Source organism: Scyliorhinus torazame, chromosome 5 (assembly GCF_047496885.1).
Source record: "Scyliorhinus torazame isolate Kashiwa2021f chromosome 5, sScyTor2.1, whole genome shotgun sequence".
Classification (NCBI taxonomy): domain Eukaryota; kingdom Metazoa; phylum Chordata; class Chondrichthyes; order Carcharhiniformes; family Scyliorhinidae; genus Scyliorhinus; species Scyliorhinus torazame.
Window position 1 is genome coordinate 107,942,985 of NC_092711.1, and position 21,744 is coordinate 107,964,728.

Here is a 21,744-nt window from a genome sequence, read left to right on the forward strand (position 1 = left end):
CGTCACCAGCGCCCTCAGGCTCGTGCCCCTGCAGGACGCCATCTCCAACCTCTTCCACGCCGCCCCCTCTCCCTCCATTACCCACTTACGGATCATCGCTACATTGGCAGCCCAATAATAGTCGCACAAATTCGGCAGAGCCAGCCCTCCCTGTCCCTACTACGCTCCAGAAACACCCTTTACCCTCGGGGTCTTATTTGCCCACAAGAAACCCATGATACTCCTACCTACCTGTTTGAAAAAGGCCTTGGGAATCATAATGGGAAGGCACTGGAACACAAAGAGAAACCTCGGGAGGACCATCATTTTAACCGACTGCACCCTGCCCGCTAGCAAGAGTGGCAGCACATCCCATCTTTTGAAATCTTCATCCATCTGCTCCACCAACCGCGTCAAATTGAGTTTGTGCAGGGCCCTGTCACAAGTAGGCTTACATTAACACTGCAATGAAGTTCCTGTGAAAAGCCCCTAGTCGCCACATTCCGGCACCTGTTCGGGTACACAGAGGGAGATTTCAGAATTTCCAAATTACCTAACAACGTGTCTTTCAACTTGTGGGAGGAAACCGGAGCACCCGGAGGAAACCCACGCAGTCATGGGGAGAACGTGCAGACTCCGCGCAGACAGTGACCCAAGCCGGGTATCAAACCTGGGACCCTGGTACTGTGAAGCAACAGAGCTAACCAGCGGTTTCTGAGGCATGTGGGACAGTGGGTAATCTGGCTGCCAATTCAGACCCAATTCTCAATAATCTTTGAATCTGGAGAAGTAAGGATGAGATTTGGCTGACCGAGATTGTAAAATAAGCATCATCAAGATCCATCTCCTACCTGCTCTTTCAGAGTGTCAGTGCAGACTTTATAATTCTGCTGTAGTAATACACTGTTGTTCTGCTATAAATAAAGTCAGCAGAGTGCCAGATGACCATCGGCTGCTCTCCACTTTGAGGGGACGAGCTGACTGGTGTAACCTGAGCAACACCACAACTCAGGCGAGGGGCAAGGTTGAGAGGGCTGGCCTTCTGTACGCGAATTATAGATCATAGAATTTACTGTGCAGAAGGAGGCCATTCGGCCCATCGAGTCAACACGACCCTTGGAAAGAGCACTCTCCCCAAGCCGACACCTCAACCCTCTCCCTGTAACCCAGTAACCCCACCCAACCATTTTGGGCACCAAGGGCAATTTCGCATGGTCAATCCACCTAACCTACTACACATCATTGGACTGTGGGAGGAAACTGGAGGAAACCCACCCAGACACGAGGAGAACTTGCAGATTCTACACAGACAGTGACCTAAGCCGGGAATCGAACCTGGAGCTGTGAAGCAACTGTGCTAACCACCATGCTACCATCCACACTGTTGACCTTGCTGTGCATCATGAACCAGCTGTCCAGCCAACTGAGCTAAACTGGCCCAGCTAGCCATTCAGCTATGCTTTGTACCTGAATGGGAATTATCAGATATTTTTACCACTGTGAGCTTGGGTTGTGGATTTTAACTTCTTCACTCTACTCTGTTCATGTTGATCTTCTCAAGCAGGGCTGCTTGGTGAAGAGAACTTTGCGAGATTCGGTGACAGTGAGAGTGATTATGGAATATGAAATGAAATGAAAATCGCTTATTGTCACAAGTAGGCTTCAATGAAGTTACTGTGAAAAGCCCCTAGTTGCCACATTCCGGCGCCTGTTCGGGGAGGCTGGTACGGGAATATGTGTGTTTCCTCACAAACTAAGTGAGTTTGTGACAGTAACTCAATCATAGCTACTGCAGGTGAGTCTCTGGCTACAACTGTATTGAGAAGAAAGAAATTGGAGAGGAACATTGCAGCCAGCGTGACAGCAGGAGATTACAGGAGGATGGTTTGGTCAATGGTGTCAAAGGTGCAGACAGGCCAAAAAGAACAATAAAGAACAGATAATCCTTGTCAAACTCACACTGGATTCAATATGTTACTTTGATAAAGAGCTGTTGCAATGCTGTGGCATAGGCAGATATTTTACTGGGGAATTCAAAATATAGAATTCCTGGGCATGGATTTCAGAGATGACAAAACTTTGGAGAGGAAAGGTCGGTTAGAAATAGGGCAGTAGTAATCAGGAATTCGTTTTGAGGACGGGTGATAATGATGATTTAAAGTCAAGAGGGACAATAAATGAAGAGGGAGAGAGATCGAACCATCAACAATATCAGCAAACATGGGGAAGTTGGGAGATCAGGGGTTTACTGGGATTAGAACAGGAGGTGGGTCTCATGGTCATAATGAGACGTGAGATGGCATGCGGGGATATAGGAGAGATCTAGAGGGGTCAGATGTCTGTTAAGGGGGATCTTTAGAAGCAGTGTGGCACAGTAGGCCAGTGTTAGGGAAACAGCAGAGGCAGCTGGACGGAAGCTCTCAAGGAAACAAGGGATGAGGAAATTGGCAACAGGAGCTCATTTGTGTTAGAGATTTTGAAAACACTCATCACATTGCATTTAACACAAGGATGATTTATTTGACATTTATCTTTAATATTAGTACCTTTAAGGGAGCTGAATGATTAATATCAGCCAATAAATATGCTTCAGTGCTGGATGCGAGGAACAGCAAAATCCTAATCAAATTTGTTACTTGCGAACTCTCTGGTGACTCAGCAGGTTGGATAATTAAGCAAATCCCTCCCCTTATTCAGAGTAGATGGAAGCCTCTCTCACCAGTGCATATTCACTGGTGCGAGGGCATGGCAGATGAATGGGTAAATCCATTTCCACACTCAGTATAACGTTTCCCCAGTTCAAATCTGCAATGATTTCAGATGGTTTTCTCAACCCGAATGGTCTCGTCAGTTTGAGCTTGCTGATGAGACATTGGTTTCTGGGCACTTGAAAGGTCGTTCATCTTGATGAACTCGCTGGTGTCTCAGCAAGCTGGATAACTGAGTAAACCCTTTCCCACACTGAGAGCAGTTGAACGGCCTCTCCCCAGTGTGAACTCGCTGGTGTGTCTGCAGATGGAAGGACCGCGTAAATCCCTTCCCATACTCAGAGCAGATAAATGGCTTCTCCCCAGTGTGGAATTGTTGGTGTATCATTAGGCTGGAGGACTGAGTGAATCCCTCCCCTTGCTCAGAATAAGTGAACGGTCTCTCCCTAGTGTGAACTTGCTGGTGTTTCAGCAAGGTACATAATTGAGTGAATCCCTTCCCACACTTAGAGCAGATGAATGGCTTCTCCCCAGTGTGAACTTGCTTGTGCTTCAGAAGGCTAGATGACTGAGTGAATCCCTTCCCACATTCGGAGCAGGTGAACAGTCGCTCCCCAGCGTGAACCCGTTGGTGCTCCAGCAAGTTGGATGAACGGGTGAATATCTTCCCACAGTCAGGTCAGGCAAACAGTCTGTCTGCAGTGCGAGTTCGCTGGTGGACAGTGAGGTCAGATAACGTCTTGAACCCAGACCCACAGTGAGAGCATCTGAATGGTCTCTTGTCACTGTGTTCCCAGGAACATTTATAGCACCTCCCACACTCCAAGCATTTAAAAGGTCTTTCCCCATTGTGAAGCCGCCGGATTGTCAGCAATGTGGATGAGGATGAAGAAATGAAGTGCTTCCCACACTCGGAGCAGTTAAACAGTCTCTCCCCTGTGTGAACTCGCTGGTGTGTCAGCAGGTTTGAAGAGTTAATGAACCCTTTCCCACACTCTGGGCAGGTGAATGGTTTGTCCCCAGTGTGACTGTGCCGATGGGGTTCTGCATCCTGTCCCACCCTCATTTCCATGGTTTCTCCCCGGTGTGGCTGCACTTGTGTCTTGCCAGGCCAGATGATTGGCTGAAGCCTCATCCACACACAGAACACGTGTACGGTTTCTCCCCACTGTGAATGGAGGCTGTTCTCTTTCATCTTCAAAATCCGATATTCACATTACAGCAGGTTGAGAAATTCTGTCCGTACCTGATGTGAAGTTTTAATTTCCTGACTGAAAATCCGATCCTTCAAACACCCTGTGAAACTGATTGAAAACAGAAAATATGGGGTGAGAGAGAACCCACAAAAACACAAAGGCAGGTTGTGAAATTGAGCTGAATGAATCTGGTCATTTGTGGGGCCGGCTCTGGGAAAAAGCGACCGTGAAAACAGCTGGATTGTCATAAAAACCCAACTGGTTTGTTAATGTTCTTCAGGAAAGGGAACCTACCACCCGGTCTGTGCCGACACAGGAAACTGGTTTCTATGGGTGAAGAGAGGGAGGGGGTGGGGGTGAGGGAGAGTCGAGGTTGGTCTTAAACTGTGGAATTTCCTCTGAACAACCTCTCCACATCACTTTCCTTATTAAGATGCTCCTTAAAACGTACTTCTTCTGGCCCAAGGGGCGGCGATCTGGGAGGTCCGGCAGAAGGTCTCTGAGAACGAGGACGAGATCCTGGGCCTGGCGGTGAAGGTGGAGGCGCACGAGGTGCTTCACAAGAAATGGCAGGCGAGGTTCAAGGAGATGGAGAACCGGTCGAGGCGGAAGAACCTGCGGATCCTGGGTCTCCCGGAGATGCTGGAGGGATCGGACGTGGGGGCCTACATGGTCACCATGCTGAATTCGCTGATGGAAGCAGGGGCCTTTCAGGGGCCCTTGGAGCTGGAGGGGGCCACCGAGGGCCCAGCGAGCCGCCGCGGTGCTGATGCGGTTCCACCGGTTTGCTGATCGAGAGTGTGTGTTAAGGTGGGCCAAGAAGGAGTGGAGCAGCAGGTGGGAGAACGTGGAGGTCCGGATCTACCAGGATTAGAGCGCGGAGGTGGCGAAGAAGAGGGCCGGTTACAACCGAGCGAGGGCAGTGCTGCACAGGAAGGGGGTGAAGTTCGGTATGCTGCAGCCGGCGCGTCTGTGGGTCACCTATGAGGACCGACACCATTATTTTGAGTCCCCGGAGGAGGCGTGGGTCTTTGTTCAGGCCGAAAAACTAGACTCGGACTAAGGGTCGGGGATTGTTGTGTTTCGAGGGGGGCTTCTTTATTTTTCGGGGGTTAATTGGGCGTTGTTTTGATTAGGTCCGCTGGGTGGGCTCGTGGCGGGGGGGGGGGGGGGGGGGGGGGGTGTAGGTAAACTGCTTGGTGGTTTGATGGCCGGTAGGGGAAATGGGTCCCCGCAAGGGGGGGGGGGGGGGTGAGGCACCTGAGTTGGGGGTAGTGGGACTGGGCCTGGAAAGGGAGCTGCGCCAGAGGAGGCGAGGCCGGGTGAGTGGCAAGCGCGGGCTTTTTCCCGCGCTTAGGGTTCAAGGGGCGGGGCCAGAGCTGGGAAGCGTGGGCTTTTTCCCATGCTGGGAGTGGAAGGGGGAGGAGGAGAGCCTGCTGGTGGACGGGGGGGGGGTCGATGGAGCGGCGAGAGTGGCCGGGGTCAGCAGGAGTCAGCTGACTTACAGGAGTGCAATGCAGCTTAGGGGGGGACCTAGCTGGTTTGGGGGGGGGGGGGGTGCTGCTGGAATGGCCAAGGGGGAGCTGCAGTTGGTAGAAGAGGTTGGGGCGGTGGTCTGCTGCTGTGGGAACACGGTGCTGGACCCGGCACTGGATCGCTCTAGGTCGAGGATGGGCAGGAGGCCGGCGGCGGCCAAGGTGCTGAGGGGGTTCGTGGACCAGATGGGAGGGGTGAACCCATGGCGGTTTGCGAGGCCGGGGGCCAGGGAATTCTTATTCTTCTCCCATGTCCACAAGACCTACTCCCGGACTGACTTTTTTGTTATGAGCAGGGTGCTGATTCCGAGGGTGGAGGATACGGAGTACTCGGCGATAGCCATTTCTGATCATGCTCCACACTGGGTGGACCTCGAGTTGAGGGAGGAGAGGGACCAGCGCCCACTGTGGCGCCTAGAGGTTGGGTTGCTGGTGGACGAGGAGGCCAGCGGGCAGGTCTGGGGGTGTATAGAGAGATACCTGGAGGCTAATGACAATGGGGAGGTGCAAGTCGGGTCTGGGAGACGCTGAAGGCAGTGGTCAGAGAGCTGGTCTCCATTAGGGCACATAAGGAGAGGGGGGAAGAGGAGAGAGAGGGAGAGGTTGGTGGGGGAGATGGTGAGGGTGGACAGGAGGTACGCGGAAGCCCCGGAGGAGGGATTGCTTAGGGAGCAGCGCAGCCTCCAGGCTGAGTTTGAATTGTTGACCACCAGGAAGGTGGAGGCGCAGTGGAGAAAGGCGTAGGGGGCGATATATGAATACGGAGAAAAGGGGAGCTGGAATCTGGCGCACCAACTTTGGAAGTGAGAGGCAGCTAGGGAGATCGGGGGAGTTAGGGATGGAGGGGGGAACACGGTGCGAAGTGCGGTGGGTAGCAATGGGGTCTTCAGGGACTTCTACGGGGAACTGTACCGGTCTGAGCTCCCACTGGAAGAGGGATGGATGGGTCGCTTCCTGGACCGGCTGAGGTTTCCGAGGGTGGAGGCGGGGCAGGTGGCGGGGTTGGAGGCGCCGGTTGGGTTGGAGGAGTTGGTCAAAGGGGTAGGGAACATGCAGGCGGCAAAGGCACCGGGGCCGGATGGGTTCCCGGTTGAATTTTACAAGAAGTATTCAGACCTGCTGGGCCTGCTGTTGGTAAGGACCTTCAAATAGGCAAGGGAAGGGGGGGCTCTGCCCCCGACGATGTCTAGGGCGCTGATTTCCCTGATCCTGAAGCGGGACAAGAATCCCCTACAGTGTGGGCCATATAGGCCGATCTCACTCTTAAATGTGGATGCAAAGTTGCTGGCAAAGATTTTGGCCATAAAGATAGAGGACTGTGTGCCGCAGGTCATACACGAGGATCAGATGGGGTTCGTGAAAGGGAGGCAGTTGAATACTAATGTACGGAGGCTCTTGAATGTTATAATGATGCTGGCGATGGAAGGGGAGGCAGAGATAGTGGCGGCGATGGATGCGGAGAAGGCCTTTGATAGGGTGGAATGGGGGTACCTGTGGGAGGTGTTGAAAAGGTTCGGGGAGGGGTTCTTCAGGTATGTGAGGCTGCTATATGAGGCCCCGGTGGCGAGTGTGGCCACGAACAGAAGGAGGTCAGAGTATTTCCGACTACACCGGGGGACGAGGCAGGGGTGTCCCCTGTCCCCCTGCTCTTTGCACTGGTGATTGAACCCCTGGCCATGGCGTTGAGGGAGTCGAGGAACTGGAGGTGGCTGGTGCGGGGTGGGGAAGAGCATCGGGTGTCACTCTATGCGGATGATTTGCTGCTATATGTGGTGGACCCGGTGGGGGGAATGCCGGAGGTGATGAGGATCCTTAGGGAGTTTGGTGATTTCTCCAGGTACAAGCTCAACATGGGGAAGAGCGAGTTGTTTGTAGTGCACCCAGGGGACCAGGAGAGGGGGATTGGTGAGCTCCTGCTAAAAAGGGCGGAGAGGAGTTTCAGGTACCTGGGGGTCCAGGTGGCTAGGAGCTGGGGGGCTCTACATAAGCTTAACTTCACGAGGCTTGTGGAGCAGATGGAGGAGGTGTTTAAGAGGTGGGACGTGCGCCCGGCGAACCATGTCCATATGTTTTGGTCATGCCCGGCACTGGAGGGGTTCTGGAGAGGAGTGGCGGGAGCAATATCTCAGGTGGTGAAAGTCCGGGTCAAGCCAAGCTGGGGGCTAGCAATATTTGGAGTAGTGGATGAACCGGGAGTGCAGGAGGCGAAAGAGGCCGGCATTCTGGCCTTTGCGTCCCTAGTAGCCCGGCGAAGGATCTTGCTAATGTGGAAGGATGCGAAGCCCCCCAGCGTGGAGGCCTGGAGAAACGATATGGCTGGGTTCATAAAGTTGGAGAGGATTAAGTTCGCCTTGAGAGGGTCTGCGCAGGGGTTCTACAGGCGGTGGCAACCGTTCCTAGACTATCTCGCGGGGCGTTAGAGGATGGTCGGTCAGCAGCAACCTGGGGGGGGGGATGAGCAAGAGACAACATGAAGAGTCGGGGAAACTGGCACGTATGGGAGAGAGCCAGTGTACAAAGTTATGTAAATATACTATTTTGCCATGTATATATCTTGCTCCATGCAATTTCTCGTTTCTTTTTTTTGTTACGGGGGGGCGGGGTTATTGTTTGTAAGGGAGAAAAATTGTGTTAAAAACTTTAATAAATATATTTTAAATAAAAACGAGGTGGGACGTGCTGCCACTCTCCCTGGCAGGTAGGGTGCAGTCAGTTAAAATGACGGTGCTCCCGAGGTTTTTGTTCCTGTTCCAATGCCTGCCCATCCTGATCCCTAGGGCCTTCTTCAGGTGGGTTAACAGGAGCATTATGGGGTTTGTGTGGGCGCAGAAGACCTCGAGGGTGAGAAGGGTGATCCTGGAGCGGTGCAGGGATTGGGAAGGGGGGGGGGGGGGGTTGGTGCTGCCTAACCTCTGTGGGTATTATTTTGCCGCCAACGTGGCGATGGTGCGTAAGTGGGTGATGGAGGGGGATGAGGCGGCATGGAAGAGACTAGAGATGGCGTCCTGTGTGGGCACGAGCCTGGAGGCGCTAGTAACGGCACCGCTGCTGCTTCCTCCAACGAGGTATACCACGAGCCCAGTGGTGGCGGCTACCCTCAAAATTTGGGGGCAATGGAGACGTCAGACGTCTGTTTGTCATTTTTATCAATGACCTAGAGGAGGGCGCAGAAGGGTGGATGAGTAAATTTGCAGACGACACTAAAGTCGGTGGTGTTGTCGACAGTGCGGAAGGATGTAGCAGGTTACAGAGGGACATAGATCATCTGCAGAGCTGGGCTGAGAGGTGGCAAATGGAGTTTAATGTAGAGAAGTGTGAGGTGATTCACTTTGGAAGGGATAACAGGAATGCGGAATATTTGGCTAATGGTAAATTCTTGGAAGTGTGGATGAGCAGAGGGATCTAGGTGTCCATGTACCTAGATCCCTGAAAGTTGCCACCCAGGTTGATAGGGTTGTGAAGAAGGCCTATGGAGTGTTGGCCTTTGTTGGTAGAGGGATTGAGTTCCGGAGTCATGAGGTCATGTTGCAGCTGTACAAAGCTCTGGTACGGCTGCATTTGGAGTATTGTGTACAGTTCTGGTCACCGCATTATAGGAAGGACGTGGAAGCTTTGGAGCGGGTGCAGAGATTTACCAGGATGTTGCCTGGTATGGAGGGAAAATCTTATGAGGAAAGGCTGATGGACTTGAGGTTGTTTTCGTTGGAGAGAAGAAGGTTAAGAGGAGACTTAATAGAGGCATACAAAATGATCAGGGGGTTAGATCGGGTGGACAGTGAGAGTCTTCTCCTGCGGATGGAAATGGCTAGCATGAGGGGACATAGCTTTAAACTGAGGGGTAATAGATATAGGACAGAGGTCAGAGGTAGGTTCTTTACGCAAAGAGTGGTGAGACCGTGGAATGCCCTACCTGCAACAGTAGTGAACTCGCCAACATTGAGGGCATTTAAAAGTTTATTGGATAAGCATATGGATGATAATGGCATAGTGTAGATTAGATGGCTTTTTGTTTCGGTGCAACATCGTGGGCCGAAGGGCCTGTACTGAGCTGTATCGTTCTATGTTCTAGAGTGGGGAGGTGGGGGGCTCGGTGTGGTCCCCGATACGGGGGAACGACCGGTTTGTCCCGGGGAGGATGGACATAGGGTTCCTGAGTTGGCACAGGGCAGGTATTAGAAGGATGGGGAACCTGTTTGTGGACGGGAAGTTCGCGAGCCTGGGTGAGCTGGAGGAGACCTTTGGGCTCCCCCCGGGGAACACCGTCAGATATATGCAGGTTAGGGCGTCTGTTAGGCGGCAGGTGGTGGAGTTCCCACTGTTGCCGCCACGCAGGGTCCAGGACAGGGTGCTGTCGGGGGGGGTGCGTTGTAGAGGGGAGGATCGCGGCAACGTATCAGGTGATGCAGGAGGAAGAGGAGGCCTCAGTGGAGGAGCTAAAGGGTAAGTGGGAGGAGGAGTTGGGTGAGGAGATTGACGAGGGGATGTGGGCGGATGCCCTGGGGAGAGTGAACTCTTCCTCCTCTTGCGCGAGGCTCAGCTTCATACAATTTAAGGTGCTGCATAGGGCTCACATGACCGGGGCAAGGATTAGCCGGTTTTCGGGGGGTGAGGACAGGTGTGTTAGGTGCTCAGGGGGCCCAGCAAACCACACCCACATGTTCTGGGCATGCCCAGTGCTGGAGGACTTTTGGAAGGGTGTAGCGAGGACGGTGTCGAGGGTGGTAGGATCCAGGGTCAAGCCGGGCTGGGGGCTCGCAATATTTGGGGTGGCAGAGGAGCCGGGAGTGCAGGAGGCGAAAGAGGCCGTGTATATTTGCTTTTGTGTTGATGATGGCTGTTAATTTATTATTTATGTATACGGGAGCGGTTGTTCTTTTCTTTCTGTATTTTGTTGTTGATATTTTGTGAAAATGTGAATAAAAATTATTTTTTGAAAAAATAATAATACTCCAAATGCAGCCTAACCAAGGTTTTATATAGCTGCAACATGATTTCCCAACTCTCGTACTCAATGCCCCGGCTGATGAGGGCAAGAATGCCAAATGCCTTCTTAATCACCTTGGCCACTAGTGTTGCCACTTTTAGGTAACTGTGGACCTGCACACCCAGATCCCTCTGTATGTTAATGTTCCGGAGGGTTCTGCCATTTACAGTATAATTCATACCTAGATTTGATCTTCCAAAACGCATCACCTCGCTTTTGTCTGGATTAAACTCCATCTGCCATTTCGGTGCCCAAGTCTCCAATCTATCTGTATCCTGTTGTATCCTCTGATAATCCTCTGCACTATCAGCAACTCCGCCAATCTTCATGTCATCCACAAACTTACTAATCAGACCACTCACATTTTCTTCCAGATCATTTATATGTACTACAAACAACAGAGGTCCCAGCACTGATCCCTGCGGAACACCACTAGCTACAGAGCTCCATTCTGTAAAACACACTTCCACAGCTACTCTGTCTTCTATAACCAAGCCAGTTCTGAGTCCATCTAACTAGCCCACCCCGAATCCCATGTGATTTTAGTTTTTGCACCAGTCTGCCACGTGGCCTTGCCAAACGCCTTACTAAAGTCCATATAAACTACATCCACAGCCATTCCATCAATATTCTTTGTCACCCTTTTAAAAAATCTCAATCAAATTGGTGAGACGTGACGTTCCCCATACATTGTGGGCAGCACAGTGGCTAGCACTGTAGCTTCACAGCTCCAGGGTCCTAGGTTGGATTCCCCACTGGGTCACTGTCTGTGCGGAGTCTGCACGTTCTCCCAGTGTCTGCGTGGGTTTTTTCCGGTGCTCAAAGAAAAAACTCTTACACTGATATAATTCACAATGCAACCAGAGTGCGAAGAAGAAAAAGTACAACATGTGTAAAACCCAACAATAGCTTCATATCCTAAATTTTATACGATATAAAACTCATGAACCTCAAAACACAATAACTCTGATATATCCAGACAGAGTAACTCTGATATATCCAGACAAACACAGAGTAACTCTGATATATCCAGACAAACACAGTAAGAACTCCCGAACGTCACAACGCAGAATAACTCCAATAAGAAAGAGAATCAAACAGAGTTCAAATTGAGATTCTGAATGAATTCATTTGCCTCTTCAAGACAGTTGAAGAATTGATCTTTTTCGAAGGGCCGAATTGTCCACTTCTGCTCCTAATTCTTATGTTCCTGTGTACTATCCAGGATAAAATTAATGTATCACATCTGCTTCTGTGGATCATTTCAGTGGAAAAGTGCTCTCGCTGAAAGAGTATCAGCCCACTGGAGTGAACATTGGAAGACTGGCCAGCCCATAGAGAAACCTTCTGATCGCCCACTTCACCCACTGTTAGAATGACCGTGGTTCAGTCCCGAATGTGATCAAGAGCAGCAAATATCAGCAGGATCCAACCCCTGTAATTACTTGTGAACTCGCTGGTGTTTCTGCAGGTAGGATGTACTGCTGAATCCTTTCCCACACGTGGAGCAGGTAAACGGCTTCTCCTTAGTGTGAACTCGCTGGTGTCTCAGCAGGTTAGATGAATTAATAAATCCCTTCCTACACACAGAGCAGGTGAATGGCCTCTCCCCAGTGTGAAGTCGCTGGTGTGTTACCAAGTTGGATGAATTAATGAATCCTTTCCCACACACTTTACAGGTGAATGGCCTCAATGCGGTGTGAACTCGCTGGTGTGTCAGCAGGTTGGATGAATTAACAAATCCCTTCCCACACACAGAGCAGGTGAATGGTCTTTCCCCAGTGTGAATTCGCTGGTGTGTTACCAAGTTGGATGAATTAATAAATCCTTTCTCACACACATTGCAGGTGAATGGCCTCTCTGCGGTGTGAACTCGCTGGTGTGTCAGCAGGTTGGATGAATTAGTAAAACCCTTCTCACACACTGAGCAGGTGAACAGTTTCTCCTCAGTGTGAATTCGCTGGTGTGTCAGTCGGCTGGATGAATTTATGAATCCTTGCCTACACACTGAGCAGGTGAATGGCGTCTCCCCGGTGCCAACTCGCTGGTGTGTCAGCAGGTTGGATGAAGCGGTAAATCCTTTTCCACACTGAGAGCAAATGAACAGTCTCTCCCCGGTGTGAGTACGTCGATGAGTTTCCAGCTCAGATGGGGAAGTGAATCCTTTCCCACAATCCCCACATTGCCACGGTTTCCCCATGGTGCCAGTGTCCGTGACTCGGTGCTTTTCCAGTCACACTGATGGTAAAATAGCCGATGGTTTTCCCCGTCCTAATGCATCGAGTGACTCTGTCAGATCTTGGATGTGAAGTTTGGTTTGAGATTTCTTGCTGCAAATCCTCCCTTTTGAATATCCTGTTTAAAGGGGTTTACAAATGTCATCACTGTCAGTACAGCTCAGAAATTCAGAACAGACAATTCTAATCGCTGTGGAACATGCTTTCCTCCCTAGTTCCCCAAAAGCTGTAAATTTCACCGCACGCATCTGTACAAACACACACTCTCCAATCTCACTCCATTATCTAATATACACCGTCCCTACTCTCCCGATCGACAGATCAACACACAGCATTTCCAGTTCTCGACCGAGAGATCATAAGATCATAAGAAATAAGAGCAGGCCATTCGGCCCATCAAGCCTGCTCTTCTAGTTAATATCATGGCTGATTATTTTCTTCCTGTCACCCATAACCCTCAACTCCCTTGAAGATCAAAAATCTAACTGAGCCTTGGATGTATATATATTTAATGTATTTTATTCAAAAAGTACAACGGCATGAATCAAAAAACCATTGTCAACACCCCACAGTTCATGCAGGTTTTTCCCCTATTCACCCCCTTCCCCACCGCAACAAATAATTCCTCAAACATCGTCATGAACAGTGTCCACCGTGTCTCAAAGCCCTCCGCTGATCCTGTCAACTTCAACTTGATTGTTTCCAGTCGGAGGAAATGGTACAGGATCCCCCAGCTAGGCCGCTACCACTGGTGGCGTTGCCGATCGGCAATCCAACAGAGTTCCTTTGCCGAGCAATCATAGAGGCGACCCACAACATCGGCCGTCCTCCCCTCCATCAGCTCCGGCATTTCCCATACCTCAAAAATAGCCACCATTGGGTTCGGCCTGACCTCTACCCATGCGAATACCCCCTCACTAACCTCTCACAGCTCCAGAACATATGTGCGGGATTTGCCGGTCCTCACCCACACTCTCACATTTGTCTGCCACCCCCTGGAAGAACCCACTCATCCTCGCCCGAGTCACATGCATCCTGTGCACCACCTTAAACTGAATCAAACTTATCCTCCCACACGAGGTTGAATTTACTCCGCGCATCACCTCACTCCACATCCTATCATCCTCCCAGTTCCTCCTCTCATTTATTGTTAATCCTCATCACCTGCACTCCCCCGTGCTCCCCAAGCCAAGCATATATATTCCCAATTCTGCCATCTCCTTCTACGTCCGGGAGCAGCAGCTGCTCCAACAGGGACTTCTCCGGCAGCCTGGGAAACCTTCTCCATTCGTTCCGCGCAAAACCGATCACTTGCATATACCTGAACTTGCTTCCCTTCGGCGGCTCCACCCTCTCCCACAGCTCTGCCAGACCTGCAAACCTCTGCTCCAGGTATAGATCCCTCACCAGCCCCACCTCCCTCCACTTCCTATACAGGCCGTCGCCCTCACCTGGCTTAAACCCACAGTTCTCACACAGCGGTGTCAGCACCTACATCCTTTCCATCCTAAAGTGTCTCCTCAACTGGTTTCACACCCTAATCGTGGACTGCACCACCAGGCCCACCACGTACCACCCCGGCGCCAGCAGAAGCGACGCCGTCACCATGGCCTTCAGGCTGGACCCTCTACAGGACTCCTCCTCCATCCTAACCCACTCTAACCCCTCTCCTTCCCAGCACCATCTCACCTTTTCCGCATACACCACCCAGTCACAATACAGCAGGTTTGGTAGTGCCAACCCCCCTTTCTGCCTCTGCAACAGGGCCCTCTTCACCCTCGGTACCTTCCCCGCCCATATACACTCTTGAGATTGCTGCATCTAATTCCGAAAAAAGGCCTTCGGGATGAAGGTCAGGAGGGTCTGGAATACAAACAGGAACCTTGCTAGAATATTCATTTTAACAGCCTAGACCCTTCCTACCAATGTCAGGTGTAGTGTATCCCATCTCCTAAAATCCCCTAAGCTCCTCCACCAACGTTGTCAGGTTCCTCTTGTACATCATTGACCACTCCCTTGTCACCTGAACTCCCAAATACCCAAACCTCTCTCTGGCTACCTTAAATAGCAACACCCCCAGATTGGCCCCCGATCCGCCGCATTCACTGGAAAGACCTCGCTCCTCCCGACATTCAACTTATATCCCGAGAAGGCCCTGACCTCACTAATATGTCCATAATTCTTCCCATACTCTCCAATGAGTCCGACACCAACAGCAGAAGGTTGTCCGCATATAGTGACACCCAGTGTTCCCTGCTCCCCACCCCCACACACACCCCCACCCACAATGCTCTGCCACTGCACTGACCCCTTAAGGGCCATCGTGAAGGGCTCTATCACCAGCACAACCAATATGGTGATAGCGGATACCCGTCTTGTTCCCCTGTACAAACCAAAACTCTGAGAACTCATCTCATTTGTCTCTCCACTCGCCACCGGGGCCACATACAACAAACGCACAAACTTCGGGCCAAACCTTCCCAGAATCTCAAACAGGCAGTGCCACTACCGCCCCCGCAGGCAGACACCGCCCCCACAGAGACACCACCTCACAAAGGTGATGGCCGCGCATGCGCTAGTCTGCCCGCTGAACGAAGATGGCGGCGGTGGAACTGGGCCTGACCCCGGATAAAAGTCCCGCAGCTGCCAACACGGGAACTGCAGGCTCTTATTCAGACCCTGTGGCCTTCACCGAATGTTTATAAAGACTCTGCTCCCTCCCCACCTTTACTCCCGGCTCCATTCCTCTCTCCGCTCCAGCGACTCACCCGCCCAAAAAGCGGCTCCCACATTCGTCAGGCTGCGGGCAAAGTGACACTGCGCCGGTGCACTGGCTCCTGTGGCGGGAATAGGGCACATTCACAGCCGCTTGGAATGTTGGGTAACAACCACACCATTGAAAGCTCAATCAGTTCATACAAAATAACTTTGTTACCCTTGGAGATAAATTAATTTTTAAAATCTCAAATTGTGAATTGGTGATCTGCTAAGCTCTATATCTCAAAATTCTCCTGTGCGACCATGCAGAGTTTTTAAAGAGTTTATGTTATTTCCTCTCTCTCATCCCTCCTCTGATGTTTCTGACTCTGGCTGGGTTCAATCACAGTCACTGGTTCCTCTGTTTTCCCCTCTCCATCGTTCATTCTGAATATTCACTGTTTTACATAATATTACTGCACAAATAAAAGTTATTTGGCCTTATCTGTACTCGCTCTTTGGAAGATCTGTCCAATTAAACCCTGCCTTGCTGGCAGAGTCAGAACAATGTATATCTGCTGATGTAATCCAGTGCTTAATTTGCAGTTGGATAGTTCACAGTCACATTCACCCCTGTGGAAAAATTGATTGCCTATTTTGTTGAGCAGATATCAGGTCCTCACTGTCAGTTATGCACACAGAGCATCTAATGGAGTTAATTCAACAATTGACAGTCCGCACAAACCACAGTGACATTATTCATAAATGGTCAAGTCAAGGGAGTATCTTGATATGATAGAGTGGATGAATTATGGGGTTACAAAGTAAAGGCATTAATATCCTGCAATTTCACAACTCTCACTTGGCTGGAATGTTGCAGTATGAAAGGGCCCCACATTGCTGTCAGAGGAAACAGGCCAAGTCCAATAGACCTGTTCAAGCCACATCACTGTTCGACTGTACTGAGGTTTGTGAATGAATCTGGGTCCGTGTCAGTCTGCTGCTGTGTCTTTGATTCCCAATAACAACTGTAGTATCCTCAATAAATACCCACCACAGTATTTAGCCCATAAATCTCAGGACATCATCATAATCGCAGCCCTTGAAATCGTTCCTGATAAAATTACCAACGATTCTGAAAGCTTCATTCACTGTTAGACCCTTACTGAAAACATACATCTCTGGCAAAAAATAAAACACACAGCTTATCCATAGCAGAAAGGAAACCACTCACCCTCCACTCCAAACTCTGAATAATTTGGGATGTTGCTGATAAGAGAGAATTGCTATTTATAAGGTGAAGGTACATTAGCAGCAGGAGTTAGTGAAGAGGGTAATGGTAATAACCAGGCAGACTGACTCACCCGGAAAGCTGCTCTAGAGGAGATTCAGGGGATCCACCCAAAATAGAAAACTCAATCATTGGCACTGGTATGACAGACTCCAGTTAAACCTGAATTTTAAAACTTGTCAGGACCGGGACCCTGGAGTGAGTATGGGAAAGCAGTGGTACACCATCGCAAAGGTGTTCCCTCAGCAAGTAAGGTCTCACCCATCCTACATGATGCGGGTTTCTATCACAAAGTGGCTCTAATTTGACTTGCATCACACCTTGATGTCTTACAAAATAATTAATTTTATTTCGGGATCAGATTTAGGGAGCGTTTCTCTTTCATGTCCCCATATGTTCATAATTACTACTGGTGGCTGAGGAAACACCAGGATGTTCGTCAACACCTGAAACTGTGTCCAAACTAAACAGGCCGTGCAACAGGAAGACTAATTGTGAAGTTGCACATGATGAACACGTCTTTTATTGGCTATTCACAAATGAGAGAAGGAAACATAGTAGCTGTGTTACCATGGAGATAAGTGTGTCAGGTAACAAATGAAAAAAGTCCGATAACTAGAATGCAAATAAATACTGTGCTTGATTTATTTTAACAACAGGGACAAGAAGTGGATGGTCACCGTGCTCGTGGACTGTATCCAGGCTGAAATTCTGTTCTTGTCATATGATCACCACCCTCCCTGCCCCACCCACTCCTCTAATTATCCTTCCTGAGCTCCAGCCAGGTGATATTAAACATTAAGGGGGAAAGACAAAGAGCTGTATCGGGGGAAAGTGCTACCCCAGAGCCAGAGGTTTCTCTTGGGTAGTTCCTTCCATGCCTGAATCATGAATACACTGTTATTACCTTTCCTGGGTATCCTGTGGTTAGTTGGAAGAAGGCATGCGCTCAGAACTGTACACAATATTCCAACTGAGGTCTAACTAGTGCCTTGTACAAGTTTAGTATAACCAGCTTGTTCCTGTAGTTTATGCCCTTATTAAGCTAGCTCATATTATATGCTTTAAATGCTCTCTTTACCGATCCTATAAAAAAACTGCAGCAAATTAATTAAACATGATTTCCACTTTAGAAATCCATGCTGCTCCTTACAAATAAGCCAACATTTTTCCATGTGGCTATTAATTCTATCTTTTCACAGTAACTTCACAGGATCTTTTCACAGTAACTTCATTGCAGTGAGAATGTAAGCCTACTTGTGACAATAAAGATGACTTTCTTGAAGCATGCCGAACAACTGGTGTTGAACTATCTGGTCTGTAATTGCTGGGGCTATCCTTACAACACTTTTTGAATAAAGGCATAAGATTTGGATCCTCACTGTCTTCAGGTGATGTCCCGGAGGACTGGAGAATAGCCAATGTTGTTCCTCTGTTTAAGAAGGGTAGCAAGGATAACCCAGGAACTACAGGCCGGTGAGCCTTACATCGGTGGTAGTGAAATTACTGGAGAGAATTCTTCGAGACAGAATCTACTCCCATTTGGAAGCAAATGGACGTATTCGTGAGAGACAGCATGGTTTTGTGAAGGGGAGGTCGTGTCTCACTAACTTGATAGAGTTTTCCGAAGAGGTCACAAAGATGATTGATGTAGGTAGGGCAGTGGATGTTGTCTATAGTGACTTCACTAAGGCCTTTGACAAGGTCCCTCACAGTAGACTAGTACAAAAGGTGAACTCACACGGGATCAGGGGGAAGCTGGCAAGGTGGATACAGAACTGGCTAGGTCATAGAAGGCAGGGAGTAGCAATGGAAGGATGCTTTTCTAATTGGAGGGCTGTGACTAGTGATGTTCTGCAGGGATCACTGCTGGGACCTTTGCTGTTTGTAGTTTATATAAATGATTTGGAGGAAAATGTAACTGGTCTGATTAGTAAGTTTGCAGATGACACAAAGGTTGGTGGAATTGCGGATAGTGATGAGGACTGTCAGAGGATACAGCAGGATTTAGATTGTTTGGGGACTTGGGCGGAGAGATGGCAGATGGAGTTTAATCTAGACAAATGTGAGGTAATGCATTTTGGAAGGTCGAATGCAGGTAGGGAATATACAGTGAATGGTAGAACCCTCAAGAGTATTGAAAGTCAGAGAGATCTAGGTGTACAGGTCCACAGGTCACTGAAAGAGGCAACACAGGTGGAGAAGGTAGTCAAGAACTCATACTGCATGCTTGCTTTCATTGGTCGGGGCATTAAGTATAAGAATTGGCAAGTCATGTTGCAGCTGTATAGAACCTTAGTTAGGCCACACTTGGAGTATAGTGTTCAATTCTGGACGCCACACTACCAGAAGGATGTGGAGGCTTTAGAGAGGGTGCAGAAGAAATTTACCAGAATGTTGCCTGGAATGGAGGGCATTAGCTATGAGGAGCGGTTGAATAAACTCGGTTTGTTCTCATTGGAATGACGGAGGTTGAGGGGCGACCTGATAGAGGGCTACAAAATTATGAGAGGCATAGACAGAGTGGATAGTCAGAGGCTTTTCCCCAGGGTAGAGGGGTCAATTACTAGGGGGCATAGGTTTAAGGTGCGAGGGGCAAGGTTTAGAGTAGATGTATGAGGCAAGTTTTTTACACAGAGAGTAGTGGGTGCCTGGAGCTCGCTGCCGAAGGAGGTGGTGGAAGCAGGGACGATAGTGACATTTAAGGGGCATCTTGACAAATGCATGAATAGGATGGGAATAGAGGGATACGGACCCAGGAAGTGTAGAAGATTGTAGTTTAGTCGGGCAGCATGGTCGGCACGGGCTTGGAGGGCCGAAGGGCCTGTTCCTGTGCTGTACTTTTCTTTGTTCTTTGTTCTTTGTATTTGTAATTCTCAAGTCTGGCACCTCCAGGAAAGACTGGGCGATCAGCACCCCTGAAATTTACATTTTCACTTCACTCCTTATCAATTTTGAACCTAGGTTACAAGATGATCAGAGGATTGGATAGGGTGGACAGTAAAAGCCTTTTTCCTCGGATGGTGATTTCTAGCACGAGGGGACATAGCTTTAAATTGAGGGGAGATAGATATAAGACAGATGTCAGAGGTAGGTTCTTGCCTCAGAGAGTAGTAAGGGCGTGCAATGCCCTGCCTGCAACAGTAGTGGACTCGCCAACACTAAGGGCATTCAAATGGTCATTGGATAGACATATGGATGATAAGGGAATCGTGTAGATGGGCTTTAGAGTGGTTTCACAGGTCGGCGCAACATCGAGGGCTGAAGGGCCTGTACTGCGCTGTAATGTTCTATGTTCTATATTCTATCTGGGGACAGGGCTTCCTAGTCTGTCTGCATGGCTTGGGTAGCATTTATCTCCTTTGTAAAGACAAACAGTTAGTTTTATTTCACTATGAGCAACGTGACAGTTCCTGTGTGAGATTCTCCATCGACTGACCCCGGAATCGCCAAACGCGATTGGGTGGAGAATCGATTCTGACTTTAAAATCATGGGGGGCACAGATTTCATGCCAAATCACAATTATCCATGACCTCGACAGTGGCGTCAATGCATTTCAGAATGCACATACAGTTAGATACCATTTGCATATCATTAGGGTGGCACCGTAGCACAGTGGTTAGCGTTGTTGCTTCACAGCTCCAGTGTCCCAGGTTCAATTGCTGGTGAGGGTCACTGCCTGTGCGGAGTCTGCATGTTCTCCCCTTGTCTGCGTTTGTTTCCTCCGAGTGCTCCGGTTTCCTCCCACAGTCAAACAATGTGCAGGTTAGGTGGATTGGCCATGCTAAATTGCCCTTAGTATCCAAAATCTTGGTTGGGGTTACAGAGATAAGGTGGAGGTATGGGCTTGGGTAGCGTGCTCTTTCCAAGGGCTGCTGCAGACTCGATGGCCCAAATGGCCTCCTTATGCACTGTAAATTCTAGGATTCTATGATTAGTGGGCCTGACCGAGTATTCTCCGGGGCCTCTGTGATTCTCTGCCTAGGATGGGCCAAATTCCTGATGGCGAGGTTCACTTGTGCTTTTAAAAATTATTAAACAGGTCCCGTCGCTGATGAGGGAGAGGGGTTACGGAACGTGTGCAACATCGCCATAGTTCGCTGACAGTTGTGCCGCTGGGTCGGGGCTTCTGCCAGGGTCGGGGGAGTAGCTCGGGATAACCTGGATTTGAGCTGTGGGGTGGACCGGCAGAAAGCGTCATTACCGCAATCTGCAAGGTAACCATACAGCTGTGTATACCGGTGACTGTCCATTGTGAACTTAGGGCCACAGGTCACATGAGACCCCCCCCCCCCGGGGCACCACCAGAGGAGCCCTCTGGCCTCAGCTGACTCCTCAGCAGGATGGGCGTGCTCCAGCGCAACCAGTGCCATCTTGTTGGCTGGGATGAATGTGTGTGGGGAGTGTAATGTGTATATGCGGTTGCAGCTTGTCAGCCTCCCGAGTGTCAATCACGGACCCGGCAAATCCCACACTGTTTCTCAATGGCATCGCTTGCATGTTCCATGTGGTGCCGGTTCTAGCCCCTCTAAAGTCACTGAATCCGTCCACGCTCGGCGCCAGTTTTGCTGTCGTGGAAGTCCATGAATCCTGCCCCTACATCAATACTTCGTCTCAGGAATGGAGCATCCCACCCACTGTGTCTCAATGGGGTGGGTTTAGCACAGGGCTAAATCGCTGGCTTTTAAAGCAGACCAAGGCAGGCCAGCAGCACGGTTCAATTCCCATACCAGCCTCCCCGAACAGGCGCCGGAATGTGGCGACTCAGGGCTTTTCACAGTAACTTCATTTGAAGCCTATTGTGACAATAAGCAATTTTCATTTCATTTCATTAAAAGCTCCTTCTACACCTTTAAACAAGTAACGGTAAGTGAGAGCAAACTGATGCCCAGTAACCCAAATACAAATTGTGGACATTCCCTCTCTTCCCTGTTCTTCTGTGAAGTCAGCTCTTCAATTATGTAAACAGAGTTTCACATTTCAGAAAAAAAAATTTAAAATGTTTGCTCCACACCCACAGAGTTTCATCTGTTTAAAGCCACAAACAGAAAGGTCCAGTTTTCTCCTGGAGTTTGAGACAAATCAGCTTTCAAAATGATGCAGTTTCAGCCAATGA

The 21,744-nt window shown here is 49.7% G+C and overlaps 1 protein-coding gene across 1 annotated transcript in view; it reads right to left on the minus strand.

The window, feature by feature from the left end:
- Positions 1-2,478: 2,478 nt before the first annotated feature.
- Positions 2,479-21,744, minus strand: part of LOC140419341 (uncharacterized) — a 74,824-nt gene continuing 55,558 nt past the window's right edge. The window contains exon 2 of the transcript XR_011945725.1: positions 2,479-3,991. The gene's annotated coding sequence lies outside the window, so the exon portion shown is untranslated. The remainder of the gene's footprint in view (positions 3,992-21,744) is intronic.